General features: G+C 40.5%; 1 protein-coding gene across 1 annotated transcript in view; it reads left to right on the top strand.

The window, feature by feature from the left end:
* The window catches only part of LOC117497652 (glutamate receptor ionotropic, delta-1-like), a 224,509-nt gene that overhangs the window by 34,138 nt on the left and 174,237 nt on the right, over positions 1-16,134 (top strand). The window lies entirely within an intron of this gene.

The raw sequence follows: 16,134 nt of genomic DNA, 5'->3' as shown, positions 1-16,134 counted from the left end.
GCTATAAAGGAACTACAGCACGGTCACATGACTTCACAGCCGCTAAGCTAAAGGTGGCTAATGTTGAGCTATATAGGAACTACAGCACGGTCACATGACTTCACAGCCGCTAAGCTAAAGGAGGCTAATGTTGGCTGTGATGATGTTTAGGTGTCTCATTTAGACACAACAGCGTTTTTTTTAATCCACCAGTGGGGTATTTACTGACGTATTTTATGTCATAGAATAAAACGTGAACATCTCTTCAGCTTGTGTTATCAAGTGATACAATCCTGACTCATTTGCACGTTTTAGGACTAATCCCTGCAACCTGTCTCCCTGTCTGTCTATCTTCCACCAGTGATACTTCATCTTGGACTGTAGCATTGTCAGAAAATAACTCTCTATCTGAGTCGATGTGTTCAGCACTAAACTCTCCCAGGAGGAAACAAACACTCTGCTACTGTGGATATGAAGGAGATTATAAAGAGCTTTATCCGGTGCTGTCACATGATTAAAGTCTTCCTGTTCCCCTGACGCTTCATATGTTCTTTAATTATGTCTCTGCTTGGCCTCGGCAAATCGTATTTCCTGTAAAATGAGACCACAACTTAAAGATTTCAGTGTCAGAGCGCAGCAGTCGTCGGCATCTCTTTCTCTCTCTTTTTAATCCCTTCCCATCTCATTTGGGTCTCGGGGTTTGGCAGCAACAAACAGATCGATGGAGCGCCCGCGGTTTGCCTTTTAAAAGATAAGAATGTTTTTGAAGTGGACTGAAAATGGCGGCCTTGCTTTGTTTTTATCGATCATCTGTTTTAAAACACAGCAGGTCAGTGTGGGGAGAAGAGTCAGAGCGCCAGAGAAATTAGATATTACAACCCCATCATCATCTTCATTACTCCACACTCCTCTTCACCCTGGAGGCCTCTGAATCACAATCTCTGCTTCAGAGCGCCGGCTAATATGCCCCTCCTTAAATTACTAAAGAAGGGCGAGTTATGGAGGAGTGTAATAACTGTAGCTAGAGCGAGGTCTTACAGGAATACTTCGCCCTTAAGATGTTCGTTTGGATATCAATTATTCACCCCGTTTTACCTTGAGTTCTTCAGGAAGTCAAGAGGCAGCCCTTGATAGATTGAAGTAAATGGAGACCAGGTTTAAAAACTCTTACACAATATATATATATTTACATGGTGGCATCTTCAGCAACTTGACAACACATGCAGCATTTAGGAAACGCTGCAAGAAGCTCAAATCACAAGGGAGACCAGGGGACACTAAAGAGTGACGCACATAGCTGGGAGACCAGGGGACACTAAAGAGTGACGCACACAGCTGGGAGACCAGGGGACACTAAAGAGTGACGCACACATATGGGAGACCAGGGGACACTAAAGAGTGACGCACACAGCTGGGAGACACGGGGACACTAAAGAGTGACGCACACAGCTGGGAGACCAGGGGACCCTAAAGAGTGACGCACACAGCTGGGAGACCAGGGGACACTAAAGAGTGACGCACACAGCTGGGAGACCAGGGGACACTAAAGAGTGACGCACACATATGGGAGACCAGGGGACACTAAAGAGTGACGCACACAGCTGGGAGACACGGGGACACTAAAGAGTGACGCACACAGCTGGGAGACCAGGGGACACTAAAGAGTGACGCACATAGCTGGGAGACCAGGGGACACTAAAGAGTGACGCACATAGCTGGGAGACCAGGGGACACTAAAGAGTGACGCACACAGCTGGGAGACCAGGGGACACTAAAGAGTGACGCACACAGCTGGGAGACCAGGGGACACTAAAGAGTGACGCACACAGCTGGAGACCAGGGGACACTAAAGAGTGACGCACACAGCTGGGAGAAAAGGCGACACTAAAGAGTGACGCACACAGCTGGGAGACCAGGCGACACTAAAGAGTGACGCACACAGCTGGGAGAACAGGCGACACTAAAGAGTGACGTACAGTATTATTAAGCCAAACAACTGTCTCTGTTGTTGGAAACTCACCTCAAATGTTTGTATAGGCTTATTTGAACAACGTGGTCACATGACTCCTTCTGGTTGCATTACGGTCCATTTGTTCTCCTTTGATCCAAAGCTTCACTTTATTCCAATTTGTTTTGGAGATATGTTTTGATTCAATGCCTCCGACTCAATAATGTTTTTGAAAGCACCAACGAGGCTCCTTCAGAAACCTGTTTTCAAAGACTTTACTGAATACCTGTGTTATTTCTGTCTGTTTGCTAAAGCTTTAAATAAGTTACCGCTGTGGGTGGGAACATCGAGAATGACTCATCCTTTAGGACAAAATGAATAAAAAGAAGAACAAATAATCAGCTTTTTCTTGTCTGTCCTCAATTTTAAGGGTTTCTTTCAATTTTCAACCTTACTTTGCTGGTAAAATACTGAAAATGGAACATTCATTACATCCAATATTTCCCCAAAACACCCATTTACTTGTGTTTGTCATGTATTGACTTTCTTTATAGTTCGCCTCCTTCTTAAGGAGTTTGTGTGTGTGTGTGTGTGTGTGTGTGTGTGTGTGTGTGTGTGTGTGTGTGTGTGGTGTGTGTGTGTGTGTGTGTGTGTGTGTGTGTGTGTGTGTGTGTGAGACAGAAATAGCAGCTCCAGGGATGCTTTTATCTGCAGGGAGCATCAGGGAGTCTAGACGCAGACAGAACAATAGCAAGTGATGCTCAGATACTCGGAGCTGAGTCATGTGACCCTGAGTCATAGTGTCCTGCAGGTACAGGACACTATGGAGAGATGGCAATACATTAAATACAACATTTTAAAGCTCAGAAGTGGAGAAAGTATTTTAGTTTATGTAGATGTGACACCGTTTCAGTAACGTAGCTCAAATCTAATAAACTGTTTAGTTGAAACACACACAGAGTTTTTGATAGTCTGGAAGTTAAAACTTTATTGTACAAGACTCTGTTACAAACCTACAGAACTCAAATTGTTCAAAATGGCATTTGTAATATTGAAACTGAGTGCATGCTTCACCCTGTTGCATTATCATAAGCCAGTTGAGTAGCACTTGAAATGTTTTGGCTTTATGAAACCTATGATTCTGTTTTCTTCAAGTTTGTATCTTCTTGGTCGAATGCACTTATTGTACGTCGCTTTGGATAAAAGCGTCAGCTAACTGAAATGTAATGTAATCATAAGTAAAGACATTATTGATAACAAAGCAATTATGTGAATCTTAAAAAACGTCCAATTTCCCACTCCTATCCTTCATCATCTGCTCGACGTGTGGAGATGCATCAGTCGTTTCACTTCCAACAAACCTCTAATGAAAAGGGCTTAGTTAACAAAAAGATTCTTCTGTTCCAGAACAATCTACAGAGCTTTAAGATTTAAACTCTTTCCTTTAGGCAGTATTTCTGTTTCAGTCAAGTCTAATAAACTGTTTGGTTGAGTTTTGGATTGCTTTGATGCTCAGGAAGTTAAAACTTTATTGTACAAGACTCTGTTATAAACTTGTAAAGCTCTATTCAGCATTAAATATATTATTCCGTTCAGAAAGACTGAGGTTTTATTCCCCTCACGCTCACGTCGCTCGGCAGTGAGAATCATTATAAAAACATTGTTGACGTGTATCTTTGCAAAGTTCCTTCTTCCATTCGTCGTAAAGGGGCGTAATCTTGAAATAGCCTACTGTACGTGCATTCATGTATCTTTATTAGGAGTGAATATTGAAACTAGCTCTGAAGCTGTAGGCTAACCACATTCAATGTTGTAAATACAGGAAGTGACATGGGGTGGTTTATACGGATCAATAAAAGGAGCTCAGTACTCGTAGATATTCCTCCACGGAGCCATGTGGACTTCAGTGATTTCAGCAGGTCGTGGATCGATGGCGTTCGCTCGTTACTGGGACTCCCTGCTTTTTATGGGCTGTATTGTTTGTGTTGGCTTCCTCACACTGTACACAATGTGCTGCACTCTCATTATAAAACCCTGCAGAGTGGAGCCTCTCTCCGTCTCACAACAATACACAAGCAGGACTCGAGTTGCATCCTAATGCTGCTTTCTCACTGGGATTCAGGGACTCTGCGAATTATAAATCGTGCTGTATCAATGAAGCGTGGATATCTACAGACTGGGACCATCAGCAGCAGTAAAACCATTATATTGTGTTCAATAATCACAGGAGCTTTCTTATAATTCAGGGGTGCCTTTTTTCACTGAGCGCCACATACAGAAACATATTCGAAGGTCTAGGCCGCTCACTAGAGGTATTCTGCCTCATAAGTTCAGTTATAAGTTAGCAAAATCAATCAAATGTAGGTACATTTGATTGATACTTGAATATGCTCTAAAAACATTCCACATCACTCTGATCCTTTCCGCCCTGCCCTGGCTCCCTGTCCATCTCAGAACCCAATTCAAAGTATTGGTCTTCACATATAGAGCTGTCCATGGCCAAGCCCCCGCCTACATCAATGACCTGATCCACCCTCACAGCACAACCCGGGCCCTGAGGTCCTCTGAGCAAGACCTCCTAAGGGTGCCCCGAACCAGGCTAAAGACTAAGGGGGACCGTGCCTTTGAGGCGGTGGCCCCCAAGGCTCTGGAACGAACTCCCCCAGACACTAAGGGCCTCTGCCTCAGTAGAGATTTTTAAGGGGCAGTTAAAGACCCACCTCTTCCGACAGGCCTTTGGGGCGCCGGAGGAGGAGGTGAGTTAGTAGCTGTCTTTTATTGGTGTTTTATCCTATGTGTTACCTGCTGTGTTTTATTCTACATTTTATAGATGTACTTTGAATTGTGTCCTGTGTACTGTAAAGCACTTTGTACATCCGTGTTGAGAAGGGTGCTATATAAATAAAGTTTGACTTAATTACTTAAGAAAAACAACAGCCTACATCACAGCTCTCCAGAGAGTTTCAGTTATTGTGTCATCCCTTAAAACAGAAGCTTTAGATTGCTTATAAATAGGAGAAATAGGAAGGGTGTATTTCAAGCTTCTTAGGTCAATAAGTTAGTGGGCTTTCTACTGATCAACTTAGATTTGAAATGTTTTCAACTTGAATTGACTGAATTGGTTTGAAGAGTGAGCTTCTTAACACATGAATACTACTGTGTAATATCTGTGTTCATCTATATTTAAGAAGTACAATACAACACAAGCAGAAGTTCATCTAAGGGCCGTATTACATTATACTTTTTGAATTATCTGAGGGCTGATTCAAAATGGCCCGCGGGATATGATTGTAGCACAACAAAAAAGTGAATTAGCATTGAGAAATATGTTCAGGCCACATCAACAAGTGGTGCTAAGCTAAAACAAGCTACATTGAAAAAATATGCTGACAGTTATATAACGGTTGTTTTTGTTCGGTAACAGAAGACCAACATGTGTAATGTGTTAAGTTAGGTAAGGTAACACCGCATGAAATCACAAAAGGGCCTCTTTAAGATAATAACAAGTTATAATCGTGTAGATTAAATTTCTAAATGTCTTCTATTTCTTCTCCTTCTCGAGTTGAATCTCAAAAAACATTTTTCATATTGCAATGTATGGTGTATATTTTAATATCAACTGTGTCATCCAATATAGCAAACTGTGCAACATGACATTTGTAATATTGAAACTGAGTGCATGATTCCCCCTGTTGCATTATCAATTATCAAGTAGTATTAAGTAGAGACATTATTGATAGAAAGGAATTGTGTGAAACTTAAAACAACGTCTAATATCACACTCCTATCCTTCATCGTCTGCTCGACATGTGGAGATGGATCAGTCGTTTCACTTCCAACAAACCTCGAATGAAGAGGGCTTAATCCCACAAATGAACAAACCAAAAGTATACGCTTCTGCTCCAGATCAAATACAGAGCTTTTATACTTAAAACTCTTTCATTTCGGCTGCATTACGAGTCCCTATCTGCACACTTATGTAAATGTATTTAACATGTTCATACAAATGCTCAACTTTGTACTGCGATATCTTGTTTCAATAGTCACGTTATCACTTGTGTGAATCCTGTTTTTAACTCTATTGCTGCTATAAACGCCTGCATTTCCCCACGGGGATAAATAAAGTTCCATCTTCTCTTATCTAACCTCAGGTACTTCTCACTACTTGAGACTTTAGTAAGGCGTGAAAGCAACAGTGGAGCTGGCATTAGTGTCACTTCTCGGTTTGAAAAGGGCACCACATGTCTTCCACTGCGACCAATTACTGCTCATGTTCCTCTGCGTGGGATCGACGCTCTGTCAAAGCAGTTGTGACGCCCCGCATACATTAATGAAACAGGTAGAAAATGTGCAAAAACATCTTCATAAGCCTCCGCTCTTGGTGGTTAACTTTTCCTGTGGCAGCGTCACCCTCAGTGGGAAGAGACTTTGTGAAACCTGTTAAAGTTCAGAGAGGATTTTCAAACCTCTGGCGATATTTATCACTTATTTAAACGACCTTGGTGGAGGTCTGAAAATCTCAAAGTGCTTCTCCAGTTTTGATATAATGACGTGAAGGTCACACTAAACTCCAAATGTTTCTCAACATAACATTGAGTTCTACATTTTAAATAGTTTAACATCTCATTCACTAGCAAGGAACAGGACACAGTGAAAACAGAGAGAGATGATGAAGGGATGAAGGGATGAAGGGATACATGTGGAAGGGATTAGGTTTGCAGTGATGTAGTATCGATGAAGGGATGAAGGGATGACGTATGGAGGGATGAAGGGATGAAGGGATGACGTATGGAGGGATGAAGGGATGAAGGGATGACGTATGGAGGGATGAAGGGATGACGTATGGAGGGATGAAGGGATGACGTATGGAGGGATGAAGGGATGAAGGGATGACGTATGGAGGGATGAAGGGATGACGTATGGAGGGATGAAGGGATGAAGGGATGATGTATGGAGGAATGAAGGGATGATGTATGGAGGGATGAAGGGATGAAGGGATGTTAGGAGGAAGGACTAAAGGGAGGGAGGGAAGGCTGAAGTGATCTAGGAAGTGCAGGATGATTGAATGGAGGGAGGGATGAATGGATGTAGAGATGTAGACAGGGATGTTGGGATGAAGGGATGAATGGATGATGGGTTGTTGGGAAGTTGGTGAAGAATAGGAAGGATGGGGAATAGATGAATGGAAGGATAAAGAAGGGTGGATCTTTCAATCAGACACAAACGAGGCAGGAAGTGATGGCTGTGGTAGATGATCAGTTTATCGTTGACCAATTAACTTCATTAATTATTTCATTTCTTTGGCAATGTCCCGTGCTAATTGGGCAAAAGGTTGTCCTCATGTACAGAAAACGTTGAGGTAACATGGAGACATCTTCCAAGACAAGTGTTAAAGATCTCCGCTGTGTGAGAAAAGGTCAGTGACGGAAATAAAGAGGTCTGAGCAACCAGTAGCTTGTGTTTGACATTCAAAGATGAGATCCATACTGTGCGGTCCGTAAAGAGCTTTGTATGCTCGCCGGGTTCCCGTAGAGTCGACGTACTGTAAACCGTACGAACACAGAGACTAAGCCCTTCTCTTCTCACAGATGCTTAGCTCTTTATCCTTTCATGTGAACACAGAAGCCTGACGGAGGCTAACACAGCTCACGGCTTTACAATATCACTGCTACGGGGTGACAGAAGGGACAAAAGGCCTCGTATTCTGCAAATGACACAAGCGTTTATGACTGAGGGCGGTTTTCAGATGACAGTTCGTCCACCAACACGTCTTTGACTGAATGTCAGGCAAGAAATGAAAGCTAGGGATGAGGGAACAAAATGTAGCCTATTTAAAAGACAATAGGAATGGAGGCAATGAAGCGTACCTTGTTAGTATTTACACAAACTATTATCATGGATATTTAGATAGTTGTAGGTCATTAGAAACCTCCCTTACTAAAACGAACACTATTGCAGGTCAGTGCTCACTTCAAACTATAGGCTAGATTTGGTTGGTTTTAGATGTCGAACTCAAATTAAAAAGTTGTTGTTAACACTGCGTACTTGACTTAATTCAAGTGTCGGTAAGAAAACAAGACTTATCAGTGCTTTAACCGGCTGGATTCTTAATTAGCAGATGTTTATCCTGTGGAGGTGTCTCTGAACAAGAGTGAGGATGCAGGCAGTCCATTAAGTCTCGCCTGTCTTCAGAACTTTAAATCACTGCCATCGGTCTTTTTCAATGCATTCAATTTGTTTTAAGGGTCATTGTAGACCAATCAGAGCTTTGCAAAGGGTTTAATAATAGAGATGTCATCCAACGCCATAGCTACTCCACGTTCAGGGAAAATAGTGGCTTTGAAGTAACAAAGACCAAATGCTCCATCTTGCAATGCTCACGGACACATCTATGTTTACCATGATGTTTAGATCTAATCCAGAATTGAATGGGTTCTCCCTTCGCCAATGTGACTCGATTGTCAAAACACACTGAAGCGCCTCGAAGTTTTGACAAGCCTTGTTGAGATGTTGTAGAAACACGACTAACATTTACACTTTCCTTTAAAGGAAATTAAAAGACTATAAATAAACTATTCAAAATGTAAACATCTCATATAGAAATAAAATAGCATTAAAATTAAGTAGAACATATACAAGTTGAAATACACATTTACAGTAAACAATGTATAAAGCAAGATATGATATATACATTAAGTGTGTGAGGACACTGTGTGTAAGAAATATCTGTATTTAAATCTAATCTATATATATATTTTTTTTTTTGCGTCTTACACAGTTTTCTATCAATTGAATCAACAACGTGATCATTATGATTAATTAAAACACCTTATCTGTTGACAATGCATGTACAAAATAATTTGTATTTTGTCGTGCAGTCTCGCTTTGAATGCAAAAGAACATCCAAAGTGAAAACACCCTCAGCTGGCTGCAGGCCGCACGGATTACATTCAAAATGTCACTATTACTGTAACAAGCTTTGTTGTAGGGGACATACAACGCCTGGAAAAACACAGCTGTGGCCACCACACACACACACACACACACACACACACACACACACACACACACACACACACACACACACACACACACACACACACACTACTCTTTCTTTGACTGTAGCACGATGACTTTGTTAGAACAAGCTTTATGAAATAATCTGTAAATGATGTGGGTTTTTTTTTATTAATCACACAAAAACACATTCTATCACAGTGTATCAAATTGTATTATTATCTCCATGGCACATTATCTGGTGTTACAAGTTTATTTCCTCAGCGGTAACACACATGGGCGATATGAAAGGAGATGATAACATCCCAAATGAGATTCAAAGGGGTAATTTGTGCAGATGAGATTAAAAAATGATTCTTTCATTATCTCCAACACGCTGAATTATTCAGTGTTGGATCTTGATCCCTGGGTAATAGGTTCATCACCGCAGACTCATGCTTCCTGGCTGATGTGTAATTAGGGTCAAAGGTCGAACACTTTTAGGCCTTCACTGTCTGCTTCTGCACCGAAATACTCAACACAAACTCGTCTTTAAAGCCGTGTGTGAGTGTGTGAGGGAATAATTTAGACGTCAGGATGATTAGACGTTACATTAAAAGTGTCTGACATAATTGTCGGTCAACGACCCTGAACTCGGTCCAATTTTAATCAAATTTGAAAATGTTATTGCGAAGACAAACGTGAACAAAAGCAGAAATCACACTGGTATGCATTACTTGTAAAAGACCCGGACAAAGATCTTTATTCCGCCTTCTACATGTTAGACGTAGGTCAATAAATGACTATAGCTGGGATGAAAAGGGTCCATCTTCTGAGATAGAAATGTTATTAAATATGTCACAAACGACGTAAAAGTTACACAATGCTATGAACCCGAAATAACTTGGTGTTGTGTTCCTTATCTGTCTCTAAGAATAATAGTTTCTCCTAAATTTCAACTAACTGCTTTCTTAATTATGTGTTGATGTTAATTATCGTCTTCTGGATAGATCGCCAATTGTGTTAAACGTGCAGTTAATGATGTAAATTCAAATAAAACTAAAACGCCAAGAAGAAACCACTACTTGATTATGTTAACAAATAAACTAACCAGGCTGGATTGTTGCTCTGTTCTTTGAGATTATAAATGACTTGTTGACGTTGTGTGCACAGACTGCGAATCTGAAGGACTGAAATACTTATTTTATATATATATATATTCGGCTTAATGACGTCTCCGGAGAGCTGCAGCTGAAATATGTGCATGTTGTAGAGAGGTGGAGAAAGCTGTCAGTGATGGAGAGTCTGAATAAAGAGAGTCAGCGGTCATCATCGAGCGAACAGCCACCATGAGCGCAGTAATCTGAGTCTGAAGACCTCATTCTCTCACTTCTCATTTAATCACGCGGGCAATATTTACCACAATATATGCGTTGCAGTTATGTCAGGAAGATTAATGTCAGCCTGAAAAAAAAGGGTAAACAGTTTTGCATGAATAATGTTGTCCGTTTGATTTAATTTCGATGGCTTCTGTTTGTGAGGAACAGTACCGATCAACATACATCATGATGAACACCAACGCACGTCTTCATTAAGGGAAATAAAAGCTCTTTGGAATTCATACACAGGCTGAGCAGAAGCTTGATGTGTTTCATTCCTGGTATTCTGAACACGAGGAGAGACCCCCGGCCGATTAATTATACATCGGCCTTGTTAGTGTGAGACCTGTCGATGCTGAGAGAGCTGTGTGAATGTTGGAGAGGTAAAAAAGGCTGAAGGGACTCGAGCTGAACATCATTATCTGAAAATCTGTATTTTATATGTTTGTGTTATGTGTTATGTGTTATGTGTAACGTTGCTGCCTTCTTGGCCAGGTCAGCATTGAAAATGAGATTTTATCTCAATGTTTTTATCTGGTTAAATAAAGGTTAAATAAAAAAAAGAATCCTCTGAACATCACATAATCTGATCATCACATCCTCTGAACATCACATCCTCTGAACATCACATAATCTGATCATCACATAATCTGATCATCACATCCTCTGAACATCACATCCTCTGAACATCACATAATCTGATCATCACATAATCTGAACATCACATAATCTGAACATCACATAATCTGATCATCACATCCTCTGAACATCACATAATATGAACATCCTCTGAACATCACATAATCTGAACATCACATCCTCTGAACATCACATAATCTGAACATCACATCCTCTGAACATCACATCCTCTGAACATCACATAATCTGAACATCACATCCTCTGAACATCACATCCTCTGAACATCACATAATCTGAACATCACATAATCTGAACATCACATAATCTGAACATCACATAATCTGATCATCACATCCTCTGAACATCACATAATCTGAACATCACATAATCTGAACATCACATAATCTGATCATCACATCCTCTGAACATCACATAATATGAACATCCTCTGAACATCACATAATCTGAACATCACATCCTCTGAACATCACATAATCTGAACATCACATCCTCTGAACATCACATCCTCTGAACATCACATAATCTGAACATCACATAATCTGATCATCACATAATCTGATCATCACATCCTCTGATCATCACATAATCTGATCATCACATCCTCTGAACATCACATAATCTGAACATCACATAATCTGAACATCACATCCTCTGAACATCACATAATCTGAACATCACATAATCTGATCATCACATCCTCTGAACATCACATCCTCTGAACATCACATAATCTGAACATCACATAATCTGATCATCACATCCTCTGAACATCACATAATATGAACATCCTCTGAACATCACATAATCTGAACATCACATCATCTGAACATCACATAATCTGAACATCACATCCTCTGAACATCACATCATCTGGACATCACATCCTCTAAACATCACATCCTCTGAACATCACATAATCTGAACATCACATCCTCTGAACATCACATCATCTGGACATCACATCCTCTGAACATCACATAATCTGAACATCACATCCTCTGAACATCACATCATCTGAACATCACATCCTCTGAACATCACATCCTCTGAACATCATTACACCATAACCCCTCAAATTTGACTAACTATTAGCAACATCAAATAAGTGTGTTGCTTTTTAATCCTCCTCTTGTATTGGCAGTACCTTAGGGTTAGGGTTTTTGAAACTCGATAAGAAGCGACACGTTGCACCTGATATACCTCAACTGAAAACTACAGATACATTGATCATTGCAAGGAGATGGAAGACCATAGCTTCACAAAGCCATCAGTTTTAAATCCTGTCCTCGTGGTGCGGGAGTTCTCTTCAGTTAACGTTGTGAATGTGGCCATTTTGTGTTTAAATACAGTCAGAAGTACCATTATGTTTTCCCCTTACCGTTAAACTAACTTAAAAGGGTTCCTTAAAGGTGGGGTAGGTAAGTTTGAGAAACCGGCTCGAGATACACTTTTTGTTATATTCCATGGAATGCTCTTAACATCCAGATAGCAATGAATATCTGAAGTGCTTTGACAAAAAATCCATAAAGAAATATCATCTGTGGAAGCTGTAGTACTGTAAAAAGCACGACCAATCATCTGAGCCGGCCCGGCTAAAATAACTGGATGGCCTACCTGCCTGTCAGCCTTCCATCTGTGCACAAACTTATCTCGTGCCCTCATTGGTCATGTGCGCGTTCGTGTGTGTTGGAGGAGGGGCTCTGTGAGGAAGTGGCAGATTTTCTCCGGTTGTGTATTTTCAAATTCTAGCGATCTCGAGCCGGTTTCTCAAACTTACCTACCCCACCTTTAAGTATTAGATAAAGAGAACATCTTTAATATGTAAGGACACATTGTAAGGAAACCTCAATACTTAACAGTGTTTTTGTGTAACTAATTGTATATTTAAAGGAAAGCTTAACTCAGACTTTAAAGATATGTTGTGCAACTGATACTGAACTATTTTCTAAAAGCATATTTACATTAGGGGAACATTGATAAGTTGTTACACCGGTCCTATTTAAAGCAAGATTTAACAATGAAAGCACAAACTGGCAAGAGTACTCAGTTGTTATGTGGAATATGTTGGATCTATTTTCACAAATCAACCAAACTATAGCAGCATTTCTTGGAGGCAATCTTTTTGGAGTTTGACCTGAACAACAAGTCAGGATGTTCTGACCTCTGCAGCCTCAATTTTCTTCAATCTATTGTGAGTCCTCTAACTTTATAAAGTGCTGCAGTGCTATCTGTTATAAATAGAGAAAGCTTTCCAAACACTCTTTGCTTCCACTTTCTCAAACGTGAACTTTCTGCGTTGGTAAATTGAGGGTTCTTCACTGTAAGAAGCATTCAAAGATGTGATTGGCACTGGTTGCTCCGTCTTACATACAGACCATAAGATTAATGATTCATAGAGAAAATATTTAATTGATGATGAAAATAATTGGTTATTGCACCTCGAAAACTTTCATGAGTTGTTTGCCCTCAGGTTCCTCAGCCATGTGTTGTTGATTTCACAGTGTGAATGTTTTTTAAAGAGAAACAGGTGTTGAGACGCAGACTGAATAAAACACCTTCGTTAGGTCTTTGATCCGGACCAGCTCACGTCTTCTCTCCGCTCTCACACATTTATTTCAGGCTCGAACTGACTTCACACTGAGCGGAACAACGGAGAGCAATTGGAATAGTTGATGCTTTGAAAAGCCTTGATTGCCCAGAAATCTAATTATCTGACACGGCTAAATTAATCTTCTCTGCATGATGGAGGCACATTGTTCAAATACACCTTCAACGGTCGGAGAAGTCTCCCAATGGACCTGAAGCCCATTTGTCAGAGAGTTATAATCCCCAAAACAAAAACCCATTGCTTTGAAAATAGTTTCTGTTACTGTGGAGAAGCTATAACTCAGGTTCCCCTAAATAAAAACATGCCTTATTGGTATCCTGACTCCAAAACAGTACGAGCTCCAGGAAGTCTCTTCATCTTCTCATTACAGACTGAACATACACCTGCTTTGCTCTTGACCTTGGACATTACATCCAATACAAAACATGTTTAGCACTCAAGGAGCTTTGCCCATTTGAAACTAATGCACCAGCACTTTCAATGGTTTGCCTTGTTTGAGTGAATTGATCTCCAATTGTCTTGCTGTTCTGAGTTTGTGTCTTTATGGTTAAGTGCACCTTTTGTAAGTCACTTTGGATAAAAGCTTAGAGGACTCTTTAAAGTAGAGACACTACATACTGATATACACCTGAACATCAGCAGGAGAGGACTCTTTAAAGTAGAGACACTACATACTGATATACACCTGAACATCAGCAGGAGAGGACTCTTTAAAGTAGAGGCACTACAAACTGATATACACCTGAACTGAGGACCTGACATGGACTCTTCACACTATCACCATCACCAAGAAAGCTCGACAGCGGCTCTTCTTCCTCCGCAGGCTGAGGAGGTTCAACATGGACTCCAGGATACTCTGCAACTTCTACAGGTGCACCATAGAGAGCATCCTGACCTTCTACAGGTGCACCATAGAGAGGATCCTGACCTTCTACAGGTGCACCATAGAGAGCATCCTGACCTTCTACAGGTGCACCATAGAGAGCATCCTGACCTTCTACAGGTGCACCATAGAGAGCATCCTGACCTTCTACAGGTGCACCATAGAGAGCATCCTGACCTTCTACAGGTGCACCATAGAGAGCATCCTGACCTTCTACAGGTGCACCATAGAGAGGATCCTGACCTTCTACAGGTGCACCATAGAGAGCATCCTGACCTTCTACAGGTGCACCATAGAGAGGGTCCTGACCTTCTACAGGTGCACCATAGAGAGTATCCTGACTGGCTGCATCACGGCCTGGTACGGCAGCTGCACCACCCTCAATCTTAAGGCTTTACAGAGGGTGGTGAAAACTGCAGAGAACATCACCAGGACGGAGCTGCCATCCATGGAGGACCTTTACTCCCAGCGGCTCAGGAAGAAATCCCTCAGGATTATAAAAGACCCCCATCACCCCAGCCACAAACTGTTCTGTCTGCTGCCGTCTGGCAGGCGGTACCACAGCATCCGGACTGAAACCACCAGACTCAGGGACAGTTTCATCCCACAGGGCATAAGACTGTTAAACACCTGAACTGTTGAAACAACATCCATAACATTCATCTGTTTGTAACTTATACTTATATATATGTATATCAATATTCCAATTACTTGCAGACACTTCTGCACAATTTATATTATATTCTATTTTCATTTTATTTACTTGCACTATTATCTATTTTATTGTATTGCTCTGTTGGAGGAGACTGTGACCTCAGATTGTCATTGTCATAACTACACCGTAGCTATGTACACATGACAATAAAAGCCTTGAACCTGAACCTTAAGAAAAGGAAATAAATCCCCCATAACACCCACAATTAACACGTGAACAAAATATATAAACCCTGTCAAATTAAAATGACAACATAAACGATCCATATGACAAAAATAATAAAGAATATATCTGTGGCTCAGGAGACGGTAGGACGGTGGTTCGATTCCCAGTGCCTGCAGTCATCAAGCAAGATACTGAACTCCAAATTCCTCCCGATATCAAAGATAGTGTGGATAAGAGTGTTTCCTCAAGATCCTCAAATTGTATTTATAAAATGACTTTGCTTTCCAAATCAAAGACCAAGATACTTTTTCTATTTGAGATGAGACTACCATTATTCATATATTGGCTGTGAGGGCATGGTTTTCAATGGATCTGCCCTACGAACTAACTTGTAGTTATTGAGAGAAACTTCACAATCAGTAAGGAAGTGCTGAAGAATTGTAACAGCGTCTTCATTCACTCTGGTACTTCTAATTAAATACAAGATCTGAATAGATAGATGGATGGATAGATAGATAGATAGATAGATAGATAGATAGATAGATAGATAGATAGATAGATAGATAGATAGATAGATAGATAGATAGATAGATAGATAGATAGATAGATAGATAGATAGATAGATAGATAGATAGATAGATAGATAGATAGATAGATAGATAGATAGATAGATAGATAGATAGATAGATAGATAGATAGATAGATAGATAGATAGATAGATAGATAGATAGATAGATAGATAGATAGATAGATAGATAGATAGATAGATAGATAGATAGATAGATAGATAGATAGATAGA

This window comes from Trematomus bernacchii, unplaced genomic scaffold (genome assembly GCF_902827165.1).
Source record: "Trematomus bernacchii unplaced genomic scaffold, fTreBer1.1, whole genome shotgun sequence".
Classification (NCBI taxonomy): domain Eukaryota; kingdom Metazoa; phylum Chordata; class Actinopteri; order Perciformes; family Nototheniidae; genus Trematomus; species Trematomus bernacchii.
The sequence above is the reverse complement of the archived record's forward strand: the minus strand, read 5'-3'. Positions and strand labels throughout refer to the sequence as shown.